Below are 14,042 nucleotides of genomic sequence, written 5' to 3'. Positions count from 1 at the left end.
ATGGGTAGAACTAGGGCCCACATACAAGTACTATGAATCCACAAGTACGTATACCCTAAAAACCAACAGAGTATATTCGGCTCCCCTAAAAACCAAGTATGCTTCCCCTACCAAAAGAATATATTTTGAAGTGTCAATATTTTTTGAAAAAAAAGATTTTTTTTTTAGAAAAAAAATGGCAGCACTACAGTTTATTTTTTGAGGTAAAAATATAATATATTAGGTCAGCAAGCTGCCTCATTAAAAACCTTCCAGTCCCCTTAGGTACCCTGGTAAGGAAAAGAGTGCGTAAGAAACTTGCCGCCTCACAGTCACAGGAAAGTTACATCATTCAGGAGGGGTTGGAGAAGAAAACTAGGGGGTTCATCGATCCAATTACACCCAGAATTTGAATTGTAACTATGCCTAGCAATATCATGAGCTACTCTATTCATCTCCCTCCTACAGTGACAAAACTCCACTACACCAATACTTCCTGCAACAGACATGATCTCGGCATAAATGGTTGTTGCCTCATTCCAAATTTCTTCCGCCCCAGAACAATATTGAATAACCTCAAGGGAGTCTGATTCTGCTTCAACGAGAACCCCAAGTTTTTCGCCAATTTGAGGCCGTTGAGCATGGCTAGGGCCTCAGCCATAGCAGTCGATGGTACATGCGATAATAGCGTACCCTCTACTGCGAGAAAGAAGCCCTGGGCATTCCGAATCACCGCTCCAGTAGCCCCAGCTTGGTCATCAGGGAAAAATCCAGCATCAACATTGATCTTAATATAATTGCTTCTAGGTCTTACCCACTTCTTCTCTTCATTTACATTTTGATGCGATTTAGCCCGAGCAGCATTAGCAGTAATAGCCCGGATGAAAGTAATACAGTTCAGAACCAGAGGAACCTGTTCTCCACGTGATCGGCGTCTTCTCATCCACCATATATACCATGCTGCCACCGCAACTAATTCTCTATGCTTAATCGATTCAAATCCCACCACTTCACACTGGTTTGAGCTGAGGAGCGAACCCAAAACCTCAGACCCCGATCGACCATGCACTATTGCTCCCTGCACCACGTCAAACAAACCCAGGCCCTTCCATATTTTTTCAGCTTCCGGGCATTTAAAGATCATATGGAGCACATCCTCCTCCGTGACATTGCAGGGCATAATCCATTGTCACCAATATGCCGCCTGAACAAGATCACCTTCACTGGCAGAACACCATGCAAAATACGCCAGCAATAGATTTTTAACTTTTGCCGAAACATCAAGTTTCCACAAAATTTTCCAAGTAACATTATTTAGAGGGGTTCCCGCTATAGTGATCTGCACGTAACCCCATTGAACTCATGTCGCCACTCAGTATGATATGTCGAGCGAACAGAGAACCTTCCTGATCTGGTCCCATGCCATGCAAGAAAATCATCGAAGCCTTCAGTCATAAGGGGAATTTGAAGGATCCTATTTGCATCAATTTGGTTAAAATTGTTATGTAACAGTTCTTGATCCCACTGTCTTGTATAAGGGTCGATGAGTTCCAAAACTTTTGTGAGGATACAGTTCCCTCTAGGGGAAATAATTCTTCTGTTTGGACTGGCCGGTATCCATGGGTCCCTCCAAATATGAATTGACTCACCTGATCCCACTCTCCACATACATCCTCTTTTGAAAGTCTGAATACCAGCCACAATACTCTGCCAGGTTAAAGAAGAGCCCGCCTTAGGCCCCGCTCTAAGAATATCGCCATCCGGGAAGTACTGGGCTCTCAACACTTTAGCACAAAGAGAATCGGGGTCATCAATAATTCTCGAAACCTGTTTCGCAAGCATAGCGAGATTAAAAGAATGGAAATCCCTAAACCCCATACCTCCCTCCTTTTTTTGGGAAACACATTTTCCACCATGCATACCATTGCATTTTTTCCCCTTATCATCATCTCCCCACCAAAATTGGGCGATGATATTAGAGATTTTTTTGGATATATTCTTGGGAAGAAGAAACACCGACATGGCATAAACCGGGATAGACTGCCTTAATAATAATTTCCTTGCCTCCAATAGATAACATCTTCTCCTTCCACCCCTTAATTCTTTGAAGAACTCTTTCCACAAGATGCATGAAACAATCACTCCTATCCACACCAACAATAGCTGGAAGGCCCAAATATTTATCCGATATCACCTCCGTATTAATATTCAGAGCGGTACATATATCAACTCTCACATCAACATTAGTATTAGGGCTGAAGAAAATACTAGATTTAGCCACACTCACCGATTGTCCCGAGTTTGCACAATAGGACTCCATCATTTGTTGCAACGAGATTGCATTGTTCAAAATTTTCCTTCAAGAGAATCAAAGAATCAGCAGCAAATAATAACTGATGGTGCATTCCTGCACACCTTGATCCCTTCAATGCCACCAACCTCCTCTTCACGCAACAAACAACTAGATAAATCCTCCACACATAACAGGAATAAATAGGGGGATAAGGGGTCCCCTTGGCGAATACCTCTAGTAGGAGTAAAACCATCTGTCAACTTAGAATTATACCTCACCGAGTAAGAAACCGAAGTGACACAAGACATAATTAAATCAACCCATAATTCATGAAATCCAAGTCTGATATCATCCTCCTCAAAAAACTCCATTCAACCCTGTCATAAGCCTTGTGCATGTCCAACTTCACCACACAAAGGTCTGACTTCCCCTGCCTTTCTTAATCTCATGCACGCATTCATAGGCCACCAAAACATTGTCAGTAATTAATCTTCCCAGCACAAACACACTTTGGGTAGGAGAAATAATGTCCGGGAGAATCACCTTCAACCTCACAGCCAACATCTTGGAGATAATTTTATACACAACATTACACAGGGAAATGGGTCGAAATTGTGAAACCTCCTCTGGATTGTCAATTTTAGGAATTAGAACAATTATAGTTTCATTCCAGCCGCCCGGAATTACCCTATCATTGATCGCCTGAAGAGCAACAGCAGTGATATCATCCCCAATAAGATGCGAGAACTTATAGAAAATCGCATGCAGCCCATCCGGACCTGGAGATTTAAGATCACCCATACTAAAAACAGCCCTTTTTACATCATCATGCGTAAATGGAGCAATTAACATATTATTCATATCAGTAGTAACCTTTGACATAACTTTTTTCCATGAAACTGGGATCAATAGCCGGGTTGTCCGTACTAAACAGATTAGCAAAAATAGTTCCGGATTAAGGGGTTTAACAGATCAGTACCTTCCACAAACTGGCCCGTTGGGTCCTTTAATTGTTTGATATGATTCCTCTTCTTTCGAGCTGATGCAAAGCTATGGAAGAAAGCAGTATTTTTATCTCCGTTTTCAAGCCAATTTGCACGGGACCGCTGACTCCATTTTATTTCTTCCCGTTCCAATAATTTCTCAATTAGCTTAGCAAGTTGGTACTTTTTCTAATCATTTTCTGGTGACAACGGACCCCTCATCAGCTCATCTAGCTTAAACTGGGCCTTACGAATAGTTTTCTTTGGCCTTTTAAGAACCCGTTTATCCCATTCATGAAGCCCCGTGTGCATGGCCTTCAAGCGCTCATGCACGTCGATCACATCACTCCGAGCAGCCATCCATTGTTCATGTACCACATCCCGAAAACCCACTTCCTTAAACCATTTGGCTTCAAAACTCCTAGAACTTGGATTGATAGAGTTAGGTGGCATAGAATAGAACTCAGTATCCAACAATAATGGCCGGTGGTCAGAATGATTATACTGAAGATGGATAATTGATGCCTTATCATGTAGAAGATTCCAGCTATGGTTCGCAAGTCCACGGTCCAATCTTTCCCTCATGGTTCCCCTATGACAAGTAAACGGGTCACCAATATACCCAATATCATCCAACTCGCACTCGTCAAGTGTGTCATGAAAAGCCTTTCTGAATCTCTCCGGCCGAACACGACCCCCCTCCTTTTCATGAATATAGAGTATCTCATTGAGATCACCCATAATTAATCAAGGGAGATTATTCTGCTGCTGGATAATCCGAATTCTATCCAAAGTTTTGTACTTTTCTGCCCATTTGAACTCCCCATACATACCAGTAAACCGCCACACCTTATTCAGACCCTCGTCAATCTTTACGTCAATATAATTGGGGCAAGAAAAAACCTGGTGCAGCTTTACCTCTTTCCTCCAGAACATAATAATACCCCCTTTTCTACCATCACTTGGCTGAATGATAGAACAATCCATACCCAATCTCCTCCCCAGACACTCCACCGGATAACGATCAAGGTGGGTCTCCAACAAAAAAACCATCTCGGGGTTATGGCGCCTCTTAACATCCAGAAGCGCTAGAACTGCCACGGTATTACCCAGCCCACGACAGTTCCAAACTAATATCTTCATTGCGACCGGATAGGGTCCTCGAGTGACCCTGCCGATCCTAGTGAAGAGGAGTTTGCTTCATCCTTCTTTGTGCGTTTCACACGATCTTTTTTCGCTTCCTTAGCTGCAAGAACTTCCGCAGCACTTCCCCTGTATTCATCGCTGCTACTCCATTACCATTACCAACATCTACAGGAATAACGTCTGTCTCAAGACCTTCTTTGCCCATCTCCAGCGAACGCTTAGCTAAAGCATTTGCCGGGTCCTTTTTATCAACATCCATATCCTTCTTTTCTGGGCTAGCAGCGGTGTCATCGGTTTCCGATTATTTACTATTTGCATTGGTACCAGAACTCTTTTGATTAGAGCCGGGAGAAGCCATTCCATCAACATAGGCCAAAGCATTAAACTGCCAGCTTGAGTTGATTCCCTCACCCCTTCCTCTGAAGCCATCTCTACCTCCCATTCGTCCACGACCAGAACGCTCCCCTATACCCCGGCCAGAGAAACCTCATCGACCACCTCCAACTCCTTGTCCAAACCAGGTATCCCAATCTGCTTTGAGAAAATCCCCCCACTTCAGCTTTTCTTCATCAAATTCCCCCGTGCCACATTCGATATGAGAATGACCAACATATCCACAAGCACCACAAAACCTTGGCATCTTCTCAAATTTGATAGGATATACCTCGCGAACCCCCTCACGAATTATGGAGACAAACCGGGCTAGAGGTTTCCTAACATCCAACCTCACTTTAGCCCGAACAAAATTCCCAGCACCCTTTACATTCAGTTGGGTTTCCATTACTTTGCCCACCTTCTTATCTGTCAAGTTCTTGATCGTCGCCTCTTGTCTATACCCCACAGTGAGCTTGTGAATCTGAATCCAAGTGGTGAAGTAATTAAGATCATCAGTTAGGGAGAAGCCATCATACTGTTCAATCGAAATAGCCTATTGCCTAAACAGCCACGGACCCCCCTTCTCAACCTTAAGCCAGTCTCCCAAACAGAAGCATTGAACTGTGAAAAGATTGTCTTCTAGATGATTGAATTTTATCTCCTTTGCCGGACTCCAGGCCGTTCTCATGTTGTGTTCAAAAGCTTGAGGGCTAAAAGTGTTTGCAGTATGTAACTTGGCAAGGGCCATCCACTTCATCCCTTCAATCGGGGCGCCCGCTTCCCCTTCATAAATAAAATCATCAAATTCGTCCTCATCAATCCCCAATCGGAGGAGCATATCGTCAATCTATCCTCCCTTCTTTACTCCCGATCCACCAGCCTTAGCTGATGAGTTTATCGGCGATGTGATGGCCAGGATCACAAAGGAGCCCTAACCACCGACCTTCAGAGGAAAACCCACCAAAGAAGGAGAGCCCAAACCAGCTCTCCACCAGATGGGACAGAACGCACGCTCGACCAACACTACAAGAAAAGTTGCCATGGCCGACGAAGTTGAAGTCGCGCCGTGGTTGCTGGTGTACCATGGCCGACGATTTTGGTCCCTCCGTGGTGCATGTCAAAACTTTTTTTTTTCTCGTTTTTGAGGCCACCTAGCCCGACGAAAGCGGCCAAAACGTCGCGTATGGTGGCCCGGGACATGGTGCATCGCGAATTCTCGGGTTCGCCGGCCGAGTCAACGCAAATCCGCACCGCCGAGGGATGTAGGGCCCAGATGGCAACCTCTCTGGCATTGTTTTTTTTCTCGATCGCGCCATCTCGTTCAACGTTCTCCGATCGAGCCGTTTACGATGCAGGATCATGGGTCCCGCATGTCATCCTCTATGAACCAAAATTCTTTCTATTCTTGGATTTTTTTGACCCCCGATTTCTGGCTACTTCCTTTTTCTTTTGATCCCTTGCCGCCTTGGAAACGTTGAGACCGCCGCCGCTAAATGGGACCCGCATGTCATCCTCTATGTGCAATCAACTTTCTTTTCTTGGAGTTTTTTTTGGCACCTCAAATTTGGTCACTTGCCTTTTTCTTTCGATCCCCTCGCCGCCTCTCAAACGGTGATACCGCTCGTCGCTAAATGGGACCCGCATGTCATCCTCTATGCACTATAAAACTTTCTTTTCTTGAATTATTTTTGGCACCTCATATTTGGTCACTTGCCTTTTTCTTTCGATCCCCCGCCGCCTCTCAAACGGTGATACCGCTGCTGCTAAATGGGACCCGCATGTCATCCTCTATGCACTATAAAACTTTCTTTTCTTGAATTATTTTTGGCACCTCATATTTGGTCACTTGCCTTTTTCTTTCGATCCCCTGCCGCCTCTCAAACGGTGATACCGCTGCTGCTAAATGGGACCCGCATGTCATCCTCTATGTACTATAAAACTTTATTTTCTTGGATTTTTTTTTGGCACCTCAAATTTGGTCACTTGCCTTTTTCTTTCGATCCCCTGCCGCCTCTCAAACGGTGATACCGCCGCCGCTAAATGGGACCCGCATGTCATCCTCTATGTACTATAAAACTTTCTTTTCTTGGAGTTTTTTTTGGCACCTCAAATTTGGTCACTTGCCTTTTTCTTTCGATCCCCTGCCGCCTCTCAAACGGTGATACCGCTGCTGCTAACCGGGACCCGCATGTCATCCTCTATGCACTATAAAACTTTCTTTTCTTGAATTATTTTTGGCACCTCATATTTGGTCACTTGCCTTTTTCTTTCGATCCCCGCCGCCTCTCAAACGGTGATACCGCCGTCGCTAAATGGGACCCGCATGTCATCCTCTATGCACTATAAAACTTTCTTTTCTTGCATTATTTTTGGCACCTCATATTTGGTCACTTGCCTTTTTCTTTCGATCCCCCGCCGCCTCTCAAACGGTGATACCGCTGCTGCTAACTGGGACCCGCATGTCATCCTCTATGCACTATAAAAGTTTCCTTTCTTGGAATTATTTTTTACCCCTAATTTCTGGCTATTTGCCTTTTTCTTTTGATCTCCTGCCCCTCTCGAAACGATGAGGACGCTCGTTGGCAGGTCGGTCCCACATGTCATCCTCTATGAACAATAAAAGTTTCCTTTGATGGATTTATTTTGAACCCCTAATTAATTTCTGGATATTTCCCCGCCGCCTTGGAATCGTTGAGGATGCCGCTGCCTCATGGGTCCCGCATGTCATCCTCTCGTAACGGTAAATGTTTATTTTCTTGGATTTTGTTGACCAAACGATTTTTGGCTTATTTTTTCTTTCGATCACCTCGCAGCCTTTAAAACGTTGAGGACGCCGCCGGCTCACGGGTCCCACATGTCAACCTCTATGAACAATAAACGCCGAGGATGCCGCTGCCTCATGGGTCCCGCATGTCATCCTCTCGTAACGAAAATGTTTCTTTTCTTGGATTTTTTACCAACAGATTTTTGGTTTATTTTTTCTTTCCATCCCCCGCTGCCTTTAAAACATTGACGACGCTCGTTGGCTCATGGGTCCCCGATGTCAGCCTCCCCGTACAAGAAACATATGATACCTTGATTATTTTGCGTACAATAAACAATGTATTGCGCTCTGAGCTATTTCAAACGGATAATTAAATCTTTATTTTTACATAAACAAACTTATTTGTTGAATCTCCTTGTTTTTTTGTCTTTGCGAAGCATAGGACTTTCCTGTTTTTTTAGAAAATTCGGAACTTTCCTGTTTTGGAGTGGGCTGAAATTGTACGAGTCAAAAGGCCAAGCAGGATAGTTCGAAAGCCCGGATGTCCAGATGCAGCCCAATTGAAATCTTTCTTCTTGGATTTTTTTCACCCCCGATTTCCGGCTACTTCATTTTTCTTTTGGTTCCGTGCCGCCTTGGAAACGTTGAGACCGCTGCTCGCAAAATGGGACCCGCATGTCATCCTCTACGTACAATAAAATTTCTTTTCTTGGATTATTTTTGGCTCCTGATATTTGGTCACTTGCCTTTTTCTTTCGATCCCGTGCAGCCTCTCAAACGGTGATACCGCTGCTGCTAATTGGGACCCGCATGTCATCCTCTATGTACTATAAAACTTTCTTTTCTTGGATTATTTTTGGCTCCTGATATTTGGTCACTTGCGTTTTTTTCTTTCGATCTCATGCCACGTTTGAAACTTTGAGGAACCTGCTGGCTCATGGGACCCGCATGTCATCCTCTATGTGCTATAAAAGTTTATTTTCTATGGTTTTTTTTCACTCTCTGATTTTTGTCTATTGATGCCCTGCCGCCTTGGAAACGTTGAGTAAGCTGCTTACACATGGGACCCGCATGTCATCCTCTATGTACAATCAAGTTTCTTTTCTTGAATTATTTTTGGCTCCTGATATTTCGTCACTTGCCTTTTTCTTTCGATCTCATGCCACGTTTGAAACGTTGAGGAACCTCCTGGCTCATGGGACCCGCATGTCATCCTCTATGTGCTATAAAAGTTTTTTTTCTTGGATTTTTTTTCACCCTCTGATTTTTGGCTATTTGCCTTTTACTTTTGATCCCCCGGCCCCTTTGAAACGTTGGAGTAAGCTGCCGGCACATGGGACCCGCATGTCAACCTCTATGTCCATCAACTTTCTTTTCTTGGATTTTTTTTGACCCCCTAATTTCTAGCTACTTTCTTTTTCTTTTGATCTCAAGCCGCATTTCAAACATTGAGACCGCTGCTGCCAAATGGGACCCGCATGTCATCCTCTATGTACAATAAATCTTGGATTATTTTTGGCACCTCATATTTGGTCACTTGCGTTTTTTTCTTTCGATCTCATGCCGCCTTTGAAACGTTGAGTAAGCTGCCGGCTCATGGGTCCCCCATGTCATCCTCTACGAACAATAAAAGTTTCCTTTCTTGGAGTTATTTTTGACCCCTAATTTCCGGCTATTTGCCTTTTTCTTTTGATCCCCCGCCCCCTTTGAAACGATGAGGACGCTCGTTGGCGGTGTCGGTCCCACATGTCATCCTCTATGAACAATAAAAGTTTCCTTTGGTGGATTTATTTTTTACCCCTAATTAATTTCTGGCTATTTCCTTTTTTTTTCTTTTGATCCCCCGCCGCCTTGGAAACGTTAGGATGCTGCTGCCTCATGGGTCCCGCATGTCATCCTCTCAGAACGATAAATGTTTTCTTTTCTTGGATTTTTTTACCAACTGATTTTTAGTTTTTTATTTTATTTTATTTTCGATCCCCTGGCTCATGGGTCCCCGATGTCAGCCTCCACGTACAAGAAACATGTGATATCTTGATTATTTTCCAGACAATAAACAGTGTATTTCGCTCTGAGCTATTGCAAACGGATAAATTAAATCTTCATTTTTACATAAACAAACTTATATGTTGAGTGTCCTCGTTTTTTGTTTTTGCGAAGCATAGGACTTTCCTGTTTTTTTTTGAGAAAAAACCGAACTTTCCTGTTTTGGAGTGGGCTGAAATTGTACGAGTCAAAAGACCCAGCAGGATAGTTCGAAGGCCCAGATGTCCAGATGCAGCCCAATTGAAATCTTTCTTTTCTTGGATTTTTTTCACCCCCTGATTTCTGGCTACTTCATTTTTCTTTTGGTCCTGGTGCAAAATGGGGCCCACATGTCATCCCCTATGTACAATGAAATTTCTTTTCTTGGATTATTTTCGGTACTGATATTTGGTCACCTGCCTTTTTCTTTCGATCTCATGCCGCCTTTGAAACGTTGAGGAAGCTGCTGGCGCTTGGGTCCCGCATGTCATCCTCTATGAACAATAAAAGTTTCCTTTCTTGGAGTTATTTTTGACCCCTAATTTCTGGCTACTTCCTTTTTCTTTTGATCCCCTGCCGCCTTTGAAACGTTGAAAACTTTCTTTTCTTTGATTATTTTTGGCACCTCATATTTGGTCACTTGCCTTTTTCTTTCGATCCCCTGCCGCCTCTCAAACGGTGATACAGCTGCTGCCAAATGGGACCCGCATGTCATCCTCTATGTACTATAAAACTTTCTTTTCTTGGATTTTTTTGGCCCCTGATATTTGGTCACTTGCCTTTTTTCTTTCGACCTCCTCGCCGCATCTCAAACGGTGATACCGCTGCTGCTAAATGGGACCCGCATGTCATCCTCTATGTACAATAAAGTTTCTTTTCTTGGATTATTTTTGGCTCCTGATATTTGGTCACTTGCCTTTTTCTTTCGATCCCATGCCGCCTTTGAAACGTTGAGGAAGTTGCTGGCTCATGGGACCCGCATGTCATCCTCTATGTACAATAAAGTTTCTTTTCTTGGATTATTTTTGGCTCCCGATATTTGGTCACTTGCCTTTTTCTTTCGATCCCATGCCGCCTTTGAAACGTTGAGGAAGCTGCCGGCTCATGGGTCCCGCATGTCATCCTCTATGAACAATAAAAGTTTCCATTGTTGGAGTTATTTTTTACCCCTAATTTCTGGCTACTTCCTTTTTCTTTTGATCCCCTGCCGCCTTTGAACGTTGAAGAATCTGCTCGCTAATGGGTCCCACATGTCAGCCTCTATGGACGATAAACCTTTCTTTTCTTGAAGTTATTTTGACCCCTAATTTCTGGCTATTTTGCCTTTTTTTGGATCCCGTGCTGCCTTGGAAACGTTGAGGATGCTGCTGCCACATGGGTCCCGCATGTCATCCTCTCAGAACGATAAATGTTTCTTTTCTTTGATTTTTTTACCAACTGATTTTTGATTTATTTTTTCTTTCGATCCCCTGATGTCTACGTTCCCCCTCCTTTCCTGTAGACAGTGTTGGGCCTCCAAGAGCAGAGGTTTGTAGAACAGCAGCAAGTTTCCCTTAAGTGGATACCCAAGGTTTATCGAACTCAGGGAGGAAGAGGTCAAAGATATCCCTCTCATGCAACCCCGCAACCACAAAGCAAGAAGTCTCTTGTGTCCCCAACACACCAAATAGGTGCACTAGTTCGGCGAAGAGATAGTGAAATACAGGTGGTATAAATAAGTATGAGCGAAGAGCAACGGTGCCGGAAAAGTGCTTGGTGTGTAGTTGATGGTGGTGGTATTGCGAGCAGTAGTAACGCAAGAAAAACAAGAAACAAGCGATAGTAACGCAGTAGTAGTAACGCAGACAGTAGTAAACAAGCAAGTAGTAACTCAGCGTATTTAGGAACAAGGCCTAGGGAATAGACTTTCACTAGTGGACACTCTCAACATCGATCACATAACTGTAACGTGATAAATGCATACTCTACACTTTTGTTGGATGATGAACACATTGCGTAGGATTACACGAACCCTCAATGCCGGAGTTAACAAGCTCCACAATAATGCTCATGTTTTAGTAACCTTTAGTGTAAGATAGATCAACGAATTAAACCAAGTACTAGCATAGCATGCACACCGTCACCTTCATGCATATGTAGGAGGAATAGATCACATCAATATTATCATAGCAATAGTTAACTCCATAATCTACAAGAGATCATGATCATAGCATAAACCAAGTACTAACACGGTGCACGCACTCGTCACCTTTACACACATGCAGGAGGAATAAACTACTTTAATAACAAATCACTAGAGTAGCACATAGATAGTAGTGATACAAACATGCCGCAATCATAAAGAGATATAAATAAGCACCTCACTATGCCATTCAATGAGTAAGTATTCCGTGAAATATGGCCTAAGAGACCCACACGGTGCACACACTCGTCACCTTTACACACGTGGGACTAGGAGTCTCCGGAGATCACATAGGTAAAACTCACTTGACTAGCATAATGACATCTAGATTACAAGCATCATCATATGAATCTCAATCATGTAAGGCAGCTCATGAGATTATTGTATTGACACACATAGGAGAGAGATGAACCACATAGCTACCGGTACAGCCCCGAGCCTCGATGGAGAACTACTCCCTCCTCATGGGAGCAGCGAGCGGTGATGAAGATGGCGGTGGAGATGGCAGCAGTGTCGATGGAGAAGCCTTCCGGGGCACTTCCCCGCTCCGGCAGGGTGCCGGACAGCAGATCCTGTCCCCCGGATCTTGGCTTCGCGATGGCGGCGGCTCCGGGAAGGTTTCGTGGGTTTCGTCAATTGTTATCGGGTTTTCTCGATCCAGGGGCTTTATATAGGCGAAGAGGCGGCGCAGGAAGGTCGAAGGGGGTCCACACCCTAGGGGCGCCCCCTTGGCCGCGCCGGGGTAGGGTTTGGTGGCCCTGCCTCCCTTCTCTCGGCGGTTCTCGTGTGTTCCGGATGCTTCCGGGTAAAATAGGAACTTTGGCGTTGATTTCGTCCGATTCCGAGAATATTTCGTTACTAGGATTTCGAAACCAAAAACAGCGTAAAACATGAACTGGCACTTCGACATCTTGTTAATAGGTTAGTTCCAGTAAAATGCACGAATATGACATAAAGTGTGCATAAAACATGTAGATAACATCAATAATGTGGCATGGAACACAAGAAATTATCGATACGTTGGAGATGTATCGGCATCCCCAAGCTTAGTTCTCGCTCGTCCCGAGCGAGTAAAACGATAACAAAGATAATTTCTGGAGTGACATGCCATCATAATCTTGATCATACTATTTGTAAAGCATATGTAGTGAATGCAGCGATCAAAACAATGTGTATGACATGAGTAAACAACTGAATCATATAGCAAAGACTTTTCATGAATAGCACTTCAAGACAAGCATCAATAAGTCTTGCATAAGAGTTAACTCATAAAGCAATAATTCAAAGTAAAAGCATTGAAGCAACACAAAAGAAGATTAAGTTTCAGCGGTTGCTTTCAACTTGTAACATGTATATCTCATGGATAATTGTCAATGCAAAGCAATATAACAAATGCAATATGCAAATATGTAAGAATCAATGCACAGTTCACACAAGTGTTTGCTTCTTGAGATGGAGAGAAATAGGTGAACTGACTCAACATTGAAAGTAAAAGAATGGTCCTCATAGAGGAAAAGCATCGATTTCTATATTTGTGCTAGAGCTTTGATTTTGAAAACATAAAGAGAGCATAAAAGTAAAGTTTTGAGAGGTGTATGTTGTTGTCAACGAATGGTAGCGGGTACTCTAACCCCTTGCCAGACAAACCTTCAAAGAGCGGCTCCCATTTTATTTTATTTTTGGATGGCACTCCTTCCAACCTTTCTTTCACAAACCATGGCTAACCGAATCCTCGGGTGCCTCGCCAACAATCTCATACCATGAAGGAGTACCTTTTTATTTTAGTTTTATTATGATGACACTCCTCCCAACCTTTGCTTACACAAGCCATGGCTAACCGAATCCTTCGGGTGCCGTCCAACAATCACATACCATGGAGGAGTGTCTATTTTTAGTTTGTTAATTTGGGACTCGGGAATCCCATTGCCGGCTCTTTTCGCAAAATTATTGGATAAGCGGATGAAGCCACTAGTCCATTGGTGAAAGTTGCCCAACAAGATTGAAAGATAAACACCACATACTTCCTCATGAGCTATAAAACATTGACACAAATAAGAGGTAATAAATTTTGAATTGTTTAAAGGTAGCACTCAAGCAATTTACTTTGGAATGGCGGAGAAATACCATGTAGTAGGTAGGTATGGTGGACACAAATGGCATAGTGTTGGCTCAAGTATTTGGATGCATGAGAAGTATTCCCTCTCGATACAAGGTTTAGGCTAGCAAGGTTGTTTGAGGCAAACACAAGGATGAACTAGTACAGCAAAACTCACATAAAAGACATATTACAAGTAT

Source organism: Lolium rigidum, chromosome 5, assembly GCF_022539505.1.
Source record: "Lolium rigidum isolate FL_2022 chromosome 5, APGP_CSIRO_Lrig_0.1, whole genome shotgun sequence".
Taxonomy (NCBI): Eukaryota; Viridiplantae; Streptophyta; class Magnoliopsida; order Poales; family Poaceae; genus Lolium; species Lolium rigidum.
The sequence above is the reverse complement of the archived record's forward strand: the minus strand, read 5'-3'. Positions refer to the sequence as shown.